Raw genomic sequence first — 16,838 nt, 5'->3', positions numbered from 1 at the left:
CCACAAATAAAATTAATTTTGGAATCACCAAGGCAAAGCCTGTATATATGTATGTATTTATTTATTTATTTTGGTCAGAGAATCACAGAATTGGCATAAAGTCTGTCAGATGTGAACCTGGCTCAAAATTTCAGACTTGTTAACTTGAGAAGTTCCTCCTCCTCCTCACCATTGCCCTCATAAACAATGGGGAACAGTAAAAGGTACCATGCAGCATCACATATTAGGGGAGCTCTTAGAAGCTCACAGAAAGTTGTGACTTTATATGAAGATGAATACAGATGAAAACTGCTAGCCCCATGGTTCTCAGGTCACCTGCTGATGTTCCCAGTGACTTCAGGTTAAACCACAGCTTCAGGTCTTCTAAGCCTCAGGTTCTACATCCACTGGGTGCTGATCTGTGCTGGTCAGCATGTTTACAAAGTTCTTAATTCTTTCTGAGATGGTTTGGCTCATCACAGTCAGTTTATATTCGCTTGTGATACTTCATTTACAGTAGCAGTGTAGCTATGAGAGAATTAATTTTCTCTCCATGATAGCTGTTGCAGTAATTCACACCTTGCTTTTAATTGCTGGATCATATTACTTAGTGTATTATTTCATGCGTCATCCCATGACAGGGAAGTCCAGAAAGGTACCTGTATGTCTGGCTTCTCTAAAGTAGGGTGGCTCAAAGATAATTCGGTAAACAGAATTTTCTTCTGACTTTAACATGTGTTTTTAAGAGGCAGAGGTCCAAATAAATGCAGTGGGTAAGCGGATGTAAATCCAGTAAAATGAAAATGATTGTACCTATTTACCTCCACAATGACTGGCCATCTCAGCTCAGATAAATCGAGTGGCAGTGCCTTTCTTTAATTAACACTGACATTAACATTAAAAGGGAAAATGCTGAAATGTAATTAAGAGTTGGCATTTAGCCATCTTGCAGGACGGAGAACAAAGGACAGGATCTGCTGTCTCCTCTCACCAGTGCCTCTGCTTCCTGACAGTCCCGGCTCTCCCCCCAAACCAGCAGGACCAGGTAAGCACAAAGGTGAGCTTTGAGTTGTCCCCAGGCAAGGTTACACCCTACAAATGTTCCTCACTGCTGCCACCACCTGCCATCCAGGCTGAAAAGATTTGTCCTGCCATTTAAACCTGAATACCAGCCAGCTTCACCCCTGGTTTCACAGCTTCAGTAACATGTTGGAGAGGAAAGACATGGGTTGGTATACAGAGGTGCAAAGGGAAAAGGAGTGTAGGGGAGGTAGAGAAAGTCTGGGGACTGTTTTGGCCATAGGAGGTCTCTTGATATCTGTGTGCTGTACACACTCTGATGCTGGAGGACAGAACTGAAGGGATTCATATGCAAGCAGAAAGCAAGAAGCTGGACAGCTGCTGCCCTGACATGTGGGTGGCAGGGGGAGAACAGAAAAAAGAGTGCACAGAGGCCCAAGTCCATGACCTGGGATGCAGGACCCAAACAGCAGAAAGGCTGACAGCTGTAAGTGTGCTTTTAGGTAGTGCAGCCATGAGCTTAATTTTGAATGCTGCTTTAAAGGCAAGAAGCAGTGTTGGCCCATGTAGACTCATGTGACAGGTGGTAAGAATCAGCACAAAAATACAGAGTCCTCTCCTTGCTGCCATATCCCCATCCCAGGGAGCAGTGGCTACTGCAACTATGCAAGTCCCCACTCTGGGCCTGCCTCTTCCAGCCCCACCATGCAGGTGGAGGAGCGAGGTGGACAGGCTGTATCCTGAGGTGGAGGAGTCAGGCTGTGAACAGATCTCCCCCTCTTTACATCTCCACACCCTGCCAAGTCCAGATCTGGCCTCCCCTCACTGGCCAGCCCCATCATCCTGGGACCAGCAGGGACCAGGACATGGCACAGGCCCTGCTCCCCACCAGATGTGTCCCTTCCTACTGCATGGGGTTGAGGAAGGCAGATGGCATTTATGGTACGTGTTAGACCCCCTGTGCCTGGGGATGATGCTTGCTGGGGTGGTTAACCCAGGCTGCTCAGTGTGCTGCCACACAGACCCTGAAGTGGGTTGCAAAAATCAGGTAGGACATGCCACCACAGCTCCTGAAACAGCGACAGCTGCCCTAGGCCACTGTGAAGTGCAGGCTGCCCACTGCATGATGCTGTGTCTGACACTCCTATATTGTTAAGCTAAAGCAGACACACTGCCCTAGAGAATCTGGTCCCTTGTGACTGCCCCTTAAATAAATTTGTTATACCCAAGCAGTTAATTAAATTTAGAATAACCTATTAAAATATATATAATATATTCCCATCACAGCTAAATGTCACCTCCTGTAAAAACAAAGGTATTTCAGCAAATAAAAAGCCTGCAAAAATAGCACTTGGAAAAGTATATTTTTAAACTTCCACTGCTGTTTATTTTTGAAGCCCTGAAATTTAATTCATGTGTTGAATAAATACCCTTTCGATATTTTATCTAGTTATTATTCACATCACAAAGGGTGATATGTTCTCTTCTCTTCTTTTGCAACATCAGAAACAACTATGGCCATCCCTTCAGATGCTGATGGCTGAGCTTTCCCTGTAGGACAAGGGGAGGGTGAAAACAGGAGAGGGGAGATGCATGTCACATCACTGCTACCAAGAAGCATATATTGCACTGTCTGCTTCAGCTTTGTGACACACTAAGTTCAAAGCAAAATGGATTCATAACAATGGGACATTTGTGAAGAATTGTTGCCATAATGTGTTACCATAAGGTATATCAGAATTGGTGTTCTGTCAGCAGCAGTCATCATATAAAATACAGCCCAATTCTAGCATGTATAGGAACTCTGTGTCTGTGAGCTGTTAATGGTAGCTGTATGAAAATATAAAGATGCTGTCACTGATGTAGAGCATTTGGGTAGCAGTAAATAAAGCAGTCCCTTTAATCCTTATGCTTCCTAGGTAAATGATAAGAAAAAGCAGTACACATAAGCAATGCTAAAAATGTCTGTGGCACCAGGGAGAATTGTAGCTTCACGGCAGAGATATTTGCAAGAAGGGATAAAAAAGGAACAGCAAAAAGGAGTCAGTGGTAAGGAGCAATGCAGACTGGCCAGCCACATCCTTGGCCAGCTGTGTTGTGTGCTATTCATATGCCCCCAGCTCAAGCTGCTGCCTCATCTCCATCTCTACAGAGCACTCTCCTAGGCAAAAAGGAATGGTATTTCTGGGACACCAGATCTTTCCTTTATGGAAGCAGGAGGAGCCTCCAAGCTGAGCAGCCATGAAGCCATCAGCTGTCTTTGGTCAAGACACTGCTGGCAGCAGAGCTGTGGCATGGGAGGACTCAGTGTGGCTTGCGAGACTCATGCAGGAGATGAGGGAATATCTGTGGGATTAATCTGCGTCAAGCCGCACCCGCCCACAACTGGGTTCTCAATAGCCAAGCTGGCTATTTTAGAGCTAGCTCAGGCCTGTCTGTGTGAACTGCAGAACAGAAATAGCCTGCAGGCAGCTCTACTTTAAGGTATTTATCTGTCAGTGTTTTCCAGCTCGTAATCATATTGTGGAGTGAAAATGAGGTCTCTGGGTTGGCTAAATAGTCCTCCACATCACTGTCCCCATTTCAAAGTATGCGTATTGCACCTTGGCACTACTTCACATTGCAGGCTGAAGAGAATAACTTTGATGTGAAGACCAAACAGAGGCACAAGTCACTAATAGTTTCATTTAAGAGAAGTAATTTCTGTCTTTTGAGAAGACAGGCAAAACGGCCCAGTAATTTACCATCTAGGGACAAATTGGCACTTTTCTCAAGGCATTGGCCTTCTTCTCATGTCCCTCTCACAAAAGAGCACCATGACCATCCTGCTAAGTCCTCTTCTTGGCAGTCTCAGCAGAAAACTCGGTGGGGCTGGGACGCAAAACCTCACTCCCAACAAGAAAGTCTGTGCAGAAAGCAAGAGCTGGATAGGAGCAGGAGGGGAACAGTGAAATAGATGTCTGTGTTTGGCAAAAGTGAGCACTGTTCTGGCATGGGTGGTGAATCTCTTCTGCTGTTCTGCACCCTCTTACATGGGTAATAGGGTGAAATGTGGCCTCTTGAAGACCATGCACAGGAAGTGGCTGGTTTCTATGGTACTGTGCTGAAGCTGTTCAGTATGTTCCTCAATGGCCTGCATGGTGACACAGAAAGCTCCCCCAGTAATTTTGCAGATGACACCAAATGTGGAGTGACCTATACAGGGAACAGCAGCACTTCAGTCCAGAAGCACCCTGATGTTTAGGCACCTGGGGGTGTTAATCCAGAGGTTCAGACCAGGAGCCACCCTATGATGTTCAGTGGCACACATGAAGGGTTTGGCCACCCAGCAGGACAACATGAAGCACAGCACAGCCAGGGAGCCAGGCTCAGGGTCATCCTACTGAAGCAGAGCTGGGGCTTACTGTGGGCTGCAGGCTGAGCCAGCTGCCCCCTGCTCAGTGTTACCAAAGCCATCTGCATGCTGAGCTGCATCAAAAGAGTGAGGACTTCAATCGATGGACATTCTTATTTTCTACTCTGTACTGGTGCGGTCACACCTGGGGTAGAGACTGGCTCAGGAGGGAATTTGGAAAGGCGGCCCAGGGGAAGGCTGCTATGATGGATGTGACTACCAATAAGAGGTTAGGGCAGCTGGCATTCAGTTATATGAAAAGGAAGCAAATGGGTTATTTAATAAGCACATACAAGTGCCCAAACGGTAGCTTCCAAAGATGACAGAGATGAACTCTTTGTAGAAGTGACAGATGATACAGAAAAGGGCAACGCCTGCAGACTGCATGTTGGGAGGGTCTGTCCTCACATTAGAAAATGTACTTGAAAGATTCTGCACAGCTGCAGAGCCCCAAGCTCCAGCGGTGCAGAGCAGGGTTGCCATACTCAAGAAAAAGTGTCTGTGCAGTGAAGAGTAGCACATTGAGCAAGGGGCACAGACCCTTGCAGCACACAGAAGTGAATTGCCAAGCTTCCTGCATGTCTCCTATCCCCCCGCTCATAGGAAAGGGTAAAAAGGGTCCTGAAGCAAGGGGAATCGTTTATGAGACTTAGGTTTGACTGGAGCTGCAATCCTCTCAATGAAGTACTGAGACCCACTCCTTCTGCCAGGGAACAAGATGTACTGGCTGTTGAGCAGTGCCCTGTAATGTGTTCCTGTGTGGTGCCCCCTGGCATGTGTTTCAGACAGATCCTCCTATTCCTTCTGTGCCATGGGATGTCCAACCTCCGCCCAGGACAATGTCTCACCTGGGAACCTCCTCCCAGAGTTGGAGAAGCATTGCTGGAAGAGTGACCCTGGGGAAGGCCACCCATTCTTCACTGCCAGCATCTGGTTTTGAAGCATGCAGCACAATTTCAGATATAAAGAGTAATCTTTGTCTGCCAGCTTGTCTTTTCCAGGTTTTTGCTGTAGGCTTAGCACACAGAGATCAGGAGAGGCAGTTGCTCCCTCCTGGCCACATCTGACATGAGGGGATGGAGCAAGCAGTGCATCACACCTGGTCATCGAGCAAACAGGGTAGCTCAGTTTCCACTTGACAAATACATCAATTCACTCAGGGTTTTTTATTTTTCTAATCTGGGGAGCAAATCGCCCATTACAGTGTATTCTCCGTGTCCCCAGGCCCACATATATTTCCCAGTAGCTCTCCTCAGCACTCCACATTATAAAATCAATCTCTATTTAAGTAAGAGGGGGATATTTATTTCTTAATTTTTTAATAATGTATTTTGTGATTTGTTACAGCTCTCAGTGTTGTATTATTTATTTATTGTGCCTATAGGGTGCCCTGCCACATGGTAATAGAGGAGCTACAGGAATTAGAGACCTAAGCAAAACCAAGTTCAATAATTTTACTACACTGTAGGACTTTGTCCAAAATTAACAAAGGAACAAAACTGCACTGCAATGACAATACCATAATGATTTCGCTCTGAAGTTTTTACTAGCCTGGTGGAAGTGAGCTAAAAAAAAGCAACATACAAACAAATAAACAAAAAAAACCATGGATCTATCATCACTGAAAGCAAAACTTAGAACTGCATCTTAATATATCTCCCGTGGTGTTTCAAAACTGAGAGTTATTTTCTATAGACTTCTTAAAAGTTAATTAAAATTTTGCATAGATACCTGAAAGAAACAAATATCAAAGTTTCCTTTTCATTCTTTCATGCCTTCTCCCTGCAAAGATGACTCCCTTTCAAATCACACTAGGAAACCTTCGGTTCAGGAAAAGAAAGAAAGAAAGAAAAGAAAGAAAGAAAGAAAAGAAAGAAAGAAAGGAAAGAAAGAAAGAAAGGAAAGAAAGGAAAGAAAGGAAAGAAAGAAAGAAAGAAAGAAAGAAAGAAAGAAAGAAAGAAAGAAAGAAAGAAAGAAAGAAAGAAAGAAAGAAAGAAAGAAAGAAAGAAAGAAAGAAAGAAAGAAAGAAAGAAAGAAAGAAAGAAAGAAAGAAAGAAAGAAAGAGGATTGATTTAGCTTGCCAAACATGCACATTCATTGGACAATGTCTCAGCTCATTCAGTGACATAGTTCTCACTGACTTCAATAGGGTTGGGGTTTACCTTAAGAACAGAAGATAATTTATCGCTGCAATCTGAAAGCCTGAAAAGCAGGAGTCCCTGGCCTTGCCTGCACAGTGTGCAAGCCCTTTGGGTAAATCATGATGTAACTTGTCGAGGCATGAGAGCTGCATCATACCTGTGTCCTTGCTGCTAGTACACCACGTCTGCACTGAGGCCAGGTACCACATGGCAGCCCTGCTCCTGGCTGGTTGACCTCCTTCTCCCTTCCTGGGGACAGGGCTGGAAAATACTCTACTCCAGGGGGTGCTGAACCAGCCTGAGGGTGTCACAGGGTGTGCTGCAGCTGGGGAGATTGTGTGGGACATTTCCACCAGTGTGTTTGAGGGGCAGGGTGAGTCCTGAGCCTCTCAGCTGGCAGAAATGCTGCTTAGTGGTGGGGAATGGAACAAAGCTCCATGGAACAGTTTTTAAAGAAAGTATCGAAACATAAAAATCCTTTCTTTTCCAGTTCATTAAAAGAACTGGAAAGGAAAGAACTGGTGGAAAACAAGTTGCACTAGCCTGTGAAAATTCCTGCTGTCATTTTTACTTCAGGTGACTATATAAATACCATAAAACCTCCTTCTTGGTGCACTGGATCTCATACAGAGATTGAGCCGGAGCTTCTGGCAGTCGGCAGGTTATTGACTGTTCTGCGTGAGAACTGCTGACCAAACTTAACAAAGCTGATTAAGCTGGAGCTCGTTCAAATTCATCAAGATCTGATGGCCTGGCTTATGAACTTCAATTCTCTGGCATCTGTCTGAAGAACTTCATACCTAATTCCCTCCTCTCAAGGTCACATCAAAGACATTTTTAACTAAAGGGTCATCTCTTCCTGTTCCTGCTTGCCCAGCTACATGAGTTCTCCTGGTCTCCAGAGACATGTCTTTTTCCAGGACTCTTTGCTTCTTGCTGTGAATCCCACCTGTGGCTCTGAGCAGTGCCCCAACTACCAGGTCAGACTTCAATGAGAGTGTTAATGCAGCACTTAATGCTTGATCCTACCATCCTAACAAACCTCTACTAGGCAGAGGTTTCTGCCTGTTGAACTTTTCTAAAGCAATCTTTCCAGGAGACAGTTTATCTCTTGACTCTTAATATTTGGATTTGAGGTGAGAAGGCAGGTGCTTGCTGAGATAGCAACAAATATGGTTGCAATGAGCCTTTCCCTGTCTGCTGGAACATTCTGAGATGTAGTGCTGTTTCAGACACTACAATAAGAGGTGGACAAATTATTTGGTTTTGTTTCTGCCTTCTGGAGTTGGTGAAATGGTAAATGAGTAGGCAGGGATTTACAAAACCCTGCAGTGAGAGAGTGAGCAATCTCAAATCCTACTTGGAATAGTTACTGAGTGAAAAATTTTATTTTGTTGCCCTATAGCAATGGCTGCCTGAACCATACCTGGGAGGACCTTCCAAGAAAGCAATCTGTATCTCATGTGTTTCTTTGGATGGGACATCCTTGACATGCTGTGTAATTGTCACTGAACCTTCGAAGTAGGGGTCTGGTTTTCTCCCATATGCAATAGAAACTCATCCGTTTTAATTGGGTGTGGCTTACAGGCAGAGTAAGGAAATCTGAGTAGTGCTCGTTTGGTCACTTACTGATTGATGTCAGGCAGCCAAAGCTGGTTAGAGGCAGCTGCAGTAGGGTTTTAATCAACCAGAAGCATTTCAGTCAGGAAAATCAGAACTGTGATTTTGGTGTGAAGAGACTGAAGCCTGGCTCCCTTCAGAGGGAGCCCTGACTGGATCCAGACCGTCAAATTCCTTGTGAGGAAGGTGGAATGTATCCTCCACGAGGACAGAGCAATATTGCCCTCTCTGCTCAGCCACAGGAATCTGAGCTGGGAGTGGGGAGATTGCTTTGTGAAGGGGGCTCCCTGGCAGCCTGGTGAGCTGCTCCAGCAGCTGGTGTTGGCACGAGGCTCACCACAGCCCCAGCAGACCCCCACTCCCTCCCCAAACACAGAATTTGCTTTCTAATGCTGCAGTCCTCTCCAGTACTGCTACAGTCTTTATCAGAATTTAGGCATCAAATGCTGCCAGTCTGAACGAACGAGGGGCTTCCTCATCTGGCCTCCCTTGCTCCACAACATAAGAAATGTCCTTCTGTCCCAAAAGACAATTCATCTCTTCCAGTACTCTGTCTTTCGTGGTGCAAATGGTGATGAGAGAGCTTGTGAGCCTACCCATGATCTGTACGGAAAACACCTTCATCTGCATGCACTTTTCTACACACTCCACCAGCAGCCACAGCTGTGGTGTTAGGGATACTGGAGGGTACCTCCCTGCACAGTTCTTTTAGCACCTATTTAAGGGTCTGTTGTCAATGAATTTGCCTAAACTTATGTGGAGCCTGCCAACACCTCCATCACCCCTTGTGGCAACAAATCCCAGATGTTCACTGCTGACTGTGTACACAAATATTTTCCTTCATCTGCTTTAAACTGATCTCTGTCTAGTATCAGTTAGTGCTCCTTGGTTCTTTTGTTATGGAATTCAGTGAATAACAATACTGAAGTCACCTTATTATGGCCTGCACAGTTTTGTAAATGGTATTGCCTCTTTCCCTGGCTAGAAAGGAAACAACCCAAAGTGGAATTGGAGATTTCCATTCCCTTTTGTTGCTTAGGAGAGCTGGAAGCTGCAGACTCCACTGCTCTTTGAAGAGAGCAGCATGTGTTTTAGACCAAGCTTTTCACAGGGAGTGATATTTTCAGGTTAGCTGCTGAGCTCAAAAGTACTTTCCACAATTAACGTCTGTGCCTAAGGGATGGGAATTAGCCACTTCCCTGGCTTAAGTGCTCGTGAAAATACTGCCAGGTGCACACCTGAAATTTTTAGTACCCAAATGCCTATGAAAATTCATAGGTTGGTCTTGAAAGATACTGAGGGTCACTTTAAGCTGTGTAAATACCTTTCCTTTAGTAACCAAATGTCTTGCTGTGGTTTTGAGCGCATCATACAGAGATTATTCTTATTAGAGCTCCCCTGTCACTTAGTCCTGAAATGGGTGGCATAACCTGCAGAAAAGTACAAAATATTTTGATACTGATATGCCAGAAAGTCTGGCCATGGATACAAAGGCATCACCACTTAGTTCATACTAACACATTCTGAAGAGGAGTGGAAATCTTTAGCAATCTGCCCTCAAAAATCTGTGTATCAATTTCTTCCTCCAGAAACCAGGAAACCTGCAGAAAAACCTCCAATAAAACAGGGTGACCCCAAAGGGACTGCATACATATTAATTGTCCCAAGTCTGTAAGGTGCTTGGAGATAAAAAGTGTTATGAAGACTCTGGGAACAGAGCCAAAGCATGACTCCCTGCTGAAGCCCAAAGTATTTCTGTGTTGCTGTACCACAGGGATGATCTTTATATTCTCCTAAATCTGTTAACTGCCTGTGTTGCTTTATTTCATCTTAGTTTTTGGAAAACAACTTACTCAAGGCCTTGAGTCAGCAATAAATTAACTTTTTTAAACAAAAAAACATGGCACACCCAGTAGATCAACTGACCTATCACCCTGAACGTAAAATTGAGACATGCATTACCATTTGCTTTGTGAGGCAACAGTCAGCTCTCTACTCCTTTGCATCCTCATGTGGTGTTGACGGTATTACTCTCAGCTAACCTATTACAGTGCCACAGTGATTCAGACTCTAAATAACTTGTAGGCTTCTTCTCCTGAAGCATGTTAATACACTAAGTTCACTTCACAATTGCTAATTTTATGTTATTTCGAAGGATGATTACATATTTATGTATTATTTATTACATAAATCTAGCATAATACATTATTTACGGCAGTATTAACAATATTTATTATTTATTATGCTACTATATTAATATATATTGTTTCAAGTGAGACGTCTTCCAGTTTTGTTTGTTGATTCCAGTTATTGAACTTAATATTCTGCAGAGTAGACTGCACTGTCCTGTGGGCTGAGGCTCTGAAATCTAATTACATTGGCCAAGAAATGCCATTCACTTTTCCTTAGTAATATTTTATAACTTGGGGACAGATTGTGGTTAGCTTTAGGTGGATATAAATGAACAGAAAATGATGTGAGATATCTGCCATTCATCTATATGGAGAAGTCTTTCAGAGGTCAGCTCCACACTCCCAACTTTCTTTTTCTCTTCCAGAAAACTGGCCAGACCCACAGACTGCCGCAACTGGTACAGACACCCAAGGAGATGGGAGCATGACTGTCCCCATTCTTTTTCTCCTTCAGAGAGAAACCAGTATCATGGTAAACATATTGCACAAGCTCTGGTAGGCCCTAGAGCCTGGCTGATGTCACAGTGTGGGTCAGGGAGGTGGTTTCTTGAAATGACATTGCTGTGGCAGCAAAGGTTCTAGCTTAGAGGTGTTTATACCTTCATAAATAGGCATTTGCTGGAAGAAATTCTTTTTTGGAGCACAGAAGTACACCAACAAAGGCACTTCCAGTCCCATGTGGCATATCCTCTTCTCTTCTCTTCTCTTCTCTTCTCTTCTCTTCTCTTCTCTTCTCTTCTCTTCTCTTCTCTTCTCTTCTCTTCTCTTCTCTTCTCTTCTCTTCTCTTCTCTTCTCTTCTCTTCTCTTCTCTTCTCTTCTCTTCTCTTCTCTTCTCTTCTCTTCTCTTCTCTTCTCTTCTCTTCTCTTCTCTTCTCTTCTCTTCTCTTCTCTTCTCTTCTCTTCTCTTCTCTTCTCTTCTCTTCTCTTCTCTTCTCTTCTCTTCTCTTCTCTTCTCTTCTCTTCTCTTCTCTTCTCTTCTCTTCTCTTCTCTTCTCTTCTCTTCTCTTCTCTTCTCTTCTCTTCTCTTCTCTTCTCTTCTCTTCTCTTCTCTTCTTTCTCTTCTCTTCTTTCTCTTCTCTTCTCTTCTCTCTCTCTCTCTCTTTTTTTTTTTATTCCTTTAGAGTGTGTTATTTTTGTCCTATTTTTGCTACCTTCTCAGTCTTTTAGTCTTTGGTGCTAGGCTGCCTCCTTCCTTCTAATCTTACCAGCTTGTCTCTGTGTTCAGTCTCTTTCGGTTTCACTGTCTGCCCCTGATATGCTAACATTGTCTCACTTTGACTATGTCGGAAAAGCTGTTGTTCATCCTGGTTGATCTTCATACTTTGCCTGACTCACTCCTAGTAACTGCCATGGAAAAACAGATGTTTATCTCAATTAAATTTTGATTGGTAATTACCATCTACCTGTCACTATTATTCAGTTTCCTCCAGTGTCCCCTTCAGCTATTTTCTATGCTATTTTTTCACGTGGTTTCCATGAGAACCATCTCACTATATCTCTATCCAGCCAGCCCTGCCATATACTTGGCTGTTGTCAGGAAAGGGCAAATAGACAGATGTTTACTTTCAGGTAGCATTTGAATTTGATGCTTCAGCTCTTTCAGTAATGCTCAGAATATGGTGGGAGTCACCTCCTTAAAATGTATCTGGGATCCTCGACATTTCAATACATACTATATACCGTAATATATAGCACACCACCAGACTACAGTGAGCCTCTCCAGCTGATCAAAAGCTTTAGAGACTTTTTTTTTAGACTACAATAAAGCTATTGTAGTAGAGACTAAGGACAAAGAAGATGCTTCAGTATCCTTTCCTTGGGAAAAGAGCTAGCTTTTTTTGCAGATCCCACCAAACATGTTGGGTAGTGGGACTTATGATGACAGCAAGGTAGAAGAGGAGAGTCTGCTCCACTCCAAGGGGCATGTAGCTCCCTGCAAAGAGGAGATCTGGACCAGGATTCATGGAGCTCCTGGTTGGAATGACTGCTGGGTGATTGGCAGCCCCTTAGGAGCCAGGGTAGGTGTGTGAGCCCTCCAGGTTTCTGAGCAGCCACAAAGTGCAATGTGGGGATCTCCCACTACCAAATTGCAAAGAAGTTGCAACAAATTATAGGTGATGTAATATGTGTGAAAGTAGAGACTAGACCATGTTATATAGAGCGTATGAGAAAAAATACACTGCAGGTGTTCTGTGATTGCTAACCACCACGAGAGCATTCACAAAACTGTCCTTCACTACTCAGCAAGTATAAATGTAGCACATTTAAACACAGTGAGCTGGGCTTGGCAAATGTCTCTGCTCATGGCAGGGGGGTTGGAATTAGATGAACTTTAAGATCCCTTCCAACACAAACCATTCTGTGATTCTATGAAATGTGGAGAGCTTCTAAACGGTAATAGTTCAGATTTAGCCAATGTCTGCATCAGGTCTTATCTACCTACAGCCTCACATTAATGATATAATGTTGATAACAGTGCCTCTAAAATGCAGTAGCTCAGCTGGTAGAAAATCTATTTGTGTGGATGCACTTGTTTCCCTTCAATACCTACTTCAGTTTTGGAATGTAATCCTTAAACTTTCAGGGGAGTAATAAACAGCTGGACGGCAGTACTTAAAGATTCTCCATGCAGGTTTATGTGAGCATCTCTTTTATCTTATACTTAACTCAAATCAGAGCACATGATCTGCAGTGCAGTGCCTGTGCAGAGGTTTGCACCTGTTAGTGTAAGTCAATTCATTGTAACCCGGGAAACTGTCGTTTAAGAGAAGCACAAGGTACAGCCGGAAATCTTTGATATACTAAGTCAGATGCTCATGTAACACTGCTTGTTATGAGTTCACCTCTTAAGGAAGAGGCAAACTTCAGTTCTTCAGGCAGATAGTAGATGCAACAACCTCAGCTGTGTTACTGTAATTACAGTGAATGCTAGATGAGATGAATACAAAGTACATGATAAGAAAAAGCCTCAGACATCGAATTTCTTTTCAAGGTTTTTTCTTTTCAAGGTTTTCTAAGGCATTGAGTCTTGTGTGATCTGGTGGCATGCTCTGCATGCGCCCTCCTGTCTCCTCCTCAACAGATTTCCCAATTCACTGACCAGTTTCCATTTCTCTGCTGGGCAGGGAAAACAGGAAAAGGTACTGAGAGGAGAGGAAGCCTGACAGTTAAGAAGGGCAGAGAGAATGGGTAGCTTCTAAGAATAGAATTAAATGCATTTGGAGAATCTGTACAGCAAAGAAGGCTTAGGAGAGGATGGGAAATGTGAAGGATTTAACGAACCTTTGACAAGTGTCTCTTTCATACTGAATCATTGCCTCTTTGCCTGTGGCCTGTTTTGGCTTGGCATTTGCTAGTGGTGGGTCAGACCTGGCCCTAAAACTTACCGGCTTTATTTAACTGCATCAGCTTGCTTAAGAAAAGATACTACTTCTCCCTTCGAAGGTGCTCCTATTCCAGCTGCAGACCAACACAGCACTGCTGTTGAATTGTTGGCATCCTCTATTTCATATGCCACATGCTACCTTATACTCTCAGTATGTTTCCAGATGCTGTCAGTACATTAGCCCAGGTTGAACTCAGTCTGTAATCTGAAGATAAGATCCATCTCCCACGTGTAGCCCATTAAATTGTCTAGGAAGGATTCAGATATAAATATTTGGTGGAAGAATAACTCTGTGCTGTGGACAAGGAACTGTGAACCATAACTCAAGCAGGGAGTATGACATTTGTGAAAACTCTGGCAGTTTTGTTTCTTGATTGCTGTATTGCTGGATGTTTCTTTAAAACTGTCTTTTTTTTTTTTTTTTTTTTTTTTTTTCACTCAGTCACTTCACATCTTCCTTTATGGTTCTGGAGAGACACAAATGCTGGTGCAGAGATAGAGCAGTTCTGAGAGGGAAGAATCACAGCCACAAGGAAGACACTGATGTTGCCTTTACCTCTCCGATGTTAAGCAGATCTTGTCATATACATTCTAGCTTGTTGAAGTTTATCCTTGCTATCATGTTTATAAGGTTTGTGATTCTGGAGCTAACATACACCTACATATACACTCGTGTCCACCACTGACTTCATTGGTAGTTACATTTGGTCCAGGCTGTTTACAGATTAGGGGCAAACTCCTGCCCTGGGAGGATATTGCCATCACCTTCAATGGAACTTCACCACAGATACGTGACCATCAAAAATACATTGAAAGCCCCGAGAACCTTGTTAAAAGTCCTAAAATACCATTATGTTTGTCAAATACAGTCAGGTCTGGTTAATCACACCCTGTTTGCAAACATCCAATTTTATCAGTTTTAAAAAATATATGTCAAATCTTGTTCACATGTCCTATTAAACTAGTTTCTGCTTTAATCTGTGGGATGCTTAGACAATGCCAATAAACCAAGAGTGATTTAATCAGCTCTGACTGTTCTGATCCAACAAGCACATGCACTTGCAGGCTGATTATTCTGCTATCCATAGCATATTCACGGATCTTACAAGATATTTAGCTTTCCCTCTATATTTGCCAGAGGTTTCCATTACAATTATAGGACCCGCTCCCTGACAGGTATAGAAAAATAATATTAGTCTTTGTATATGTTTTTAAAACTAATATAACTAAATCAAATTAGGATCTATATTAAAGCAACCTTTTCAAAACTTATGCAGAGTGTTTGTTGCTTCTTCAAGTGTGGGGGAGATTCCGTCTCTCCAAGGGATGGCTTCTAAGGAGCCATATGTGGGACACAGCTCTAAATATTCCTTTTGCGTAGGATGTTCACTTGATAATGAAAGGCATTTTTTGTTAACAAATTTAAATTTTGCACATCTCCCAGAAGTAAACCTGAAAAGCCACTTGAACGCCAGTGGTGCCAATCAGTACTTTTCTGCAGCCACTGTTGCTTGCTCATTTATTTTACAGCCTTACCTATCTCAGATTTGTCTGGCTTATGTGTGTTGTTTGAGTATCATTTGATTTTGCTTGTGTAAAGAATGCTAATTGAGTGGGGAAAATAATCACGCCAGTTTATAGAAGTGCTTGCAAATGTGGGTCACCACTTTTGCCTGAATTTTGCAATAGAATTTGGTTGATATAGCATAATTATCATCTTATTTATTTTGACTTTTCCTGATTCCTTCTAATTGTTGTTTTATTAACAGCTGCTGCAATGTCTGCAGTAGAACTGATTGCTCCTAAACATAACTGGGCCATCTTCTTTTGTTGTCAAGGTTTAACTATAGTATCAATGTGGGTTCACTCAGTAGCCTCTCTCTAACTTGCTAGGATTAAATGCTGGCATGGAGTGTGTAGGTGGTGCCTTCATGGAGATCAGTGGTTGGGAAGGTGAGGGCCTGGGCTGGGAGAGGAGCAGGCTGTGCAGGGAAGTCATCCTTGCTGTGGCTGTAGCTCTGCAGAAGATTTTGGAAGGAAAGGCTTCGACACAGTTGCATTCATCTGAGCTTCAGGCATCAGAGCAATCCTATCTAAGCACTAAGACAAATACATTTGAACTTATGTACAGCTTCTCTAAGTGGTCTGATTTTTGCTACAAAGATAACCAGCGTTAATTAAAAGATTTCTGTTGCCTCCCACTTGCAATTATGCTCAGGTGTTTTTCAACCACTAATAGTTTTGTTAAAAAAAAAAAAAGTTTAACATTAGCAGATTAAACTATTTGAGTTCAAATAAATAAGACTGTTATATACAGAATCTGTATCAATTATAAAACATATTTTTTTCTTACTCCAGAAACTCTGATTTCAGCAACTTCAGATTTTGCCCAGAACTTTCTATGCCAATTACTTTTGACCAGGCTGTACCATTACAGACAGAAGGGGAAATGATAAAAAAAATTATTACATGCTATTTTGAAATAATTTTTTTTAAATGAAAGCAAATTTGTTACTTTAATACAAGCAAGCAATCTCTCAATCCCTAACCATGTGTCATACTTGATTTGCTCAATGTTTACAGAAGGTAAAATTATTACATTTTGTTTTCAGTGCAGTGGCTTTCTTCCATTAAAGACAATGGAATGAACTTCCATTAATTTTGTGGGAGCATGATTTGGCCCCTACTGACTTTATTTTTCTCTTTTCTCACCTCTTTCAATTGCTCAGCAGGTAACATTATAGCTTCCATACAAAGGATACAGCCTGAAAAATAGCACCTTGACTAGGATGGAGAATGATTTAAAAATTAATGGGGAGAACTATTACTTTTCTGTACATGCCGTACTGTATACAGGTCTAAAAATTATAGTTCACATTATTTTAACACACCAAAGACTTTTTGTAAAGGTGCTACTTTCCAATTTCTCTTCTTGTTAATAATTTAACAATTTAAGAAGAAGCTGTAAAAGTAAATTGCTTGCATTGTGTCCATTTCTCCACTGAGAAATGTTTTTCAGGTTTGTTTGTTTTTTTTTTTTTTCTTTTTTTTTTCTTTTTTTTTTTTTCCGGAGGGAGTGTTTTGCTGTTGTTCGTGTTGGGGGGGT

General features: G+C 42.5%; 1 long non-coding RNA gene across 1 annotated transcript; it reads left to right on the top strand.

Annotated features, from left to right (window-relative positions):
• Positions 1-7,196: 7,196 nt before the first annotated feature.
• On the top strand, positions 7,197-14,938 carry LOC110353000 (uncharacterized). Its single transcript, XR_002402889.4, has 3 exons — positions 7,197-7,514; positions 10,712-10,818; positions 14,175-14,938. It is a non-coding gene; the product is annotated as an uncharacterized lncRNA (long non-coding RNA).
• The last annotated feature ends 1,900 nt before the right edge of the window (positions 14,939-16,838 follow it).

This window comes from Anas platyrhynchos, chromosome Z (genome assembly GCF_047663525.1).
Source record: "Anas platyrhynchos isolate ZD024472 breed Pekin duck chromosome Z, IASCAAS_PekinDuck_T2T, whole genome shotgun sequence".
Taxonomy (NCBI): Eukaryota; Metazoa; Chordata; class Aves; order Anseriformes; family Anatidae; genus Anas; species Anas platyrhynchos.
The sequence above is the reverse complement of the archived record's forward strand: the minus strand, read 5'-3'. Positions and strand labels throughout refer to the sequence as shown.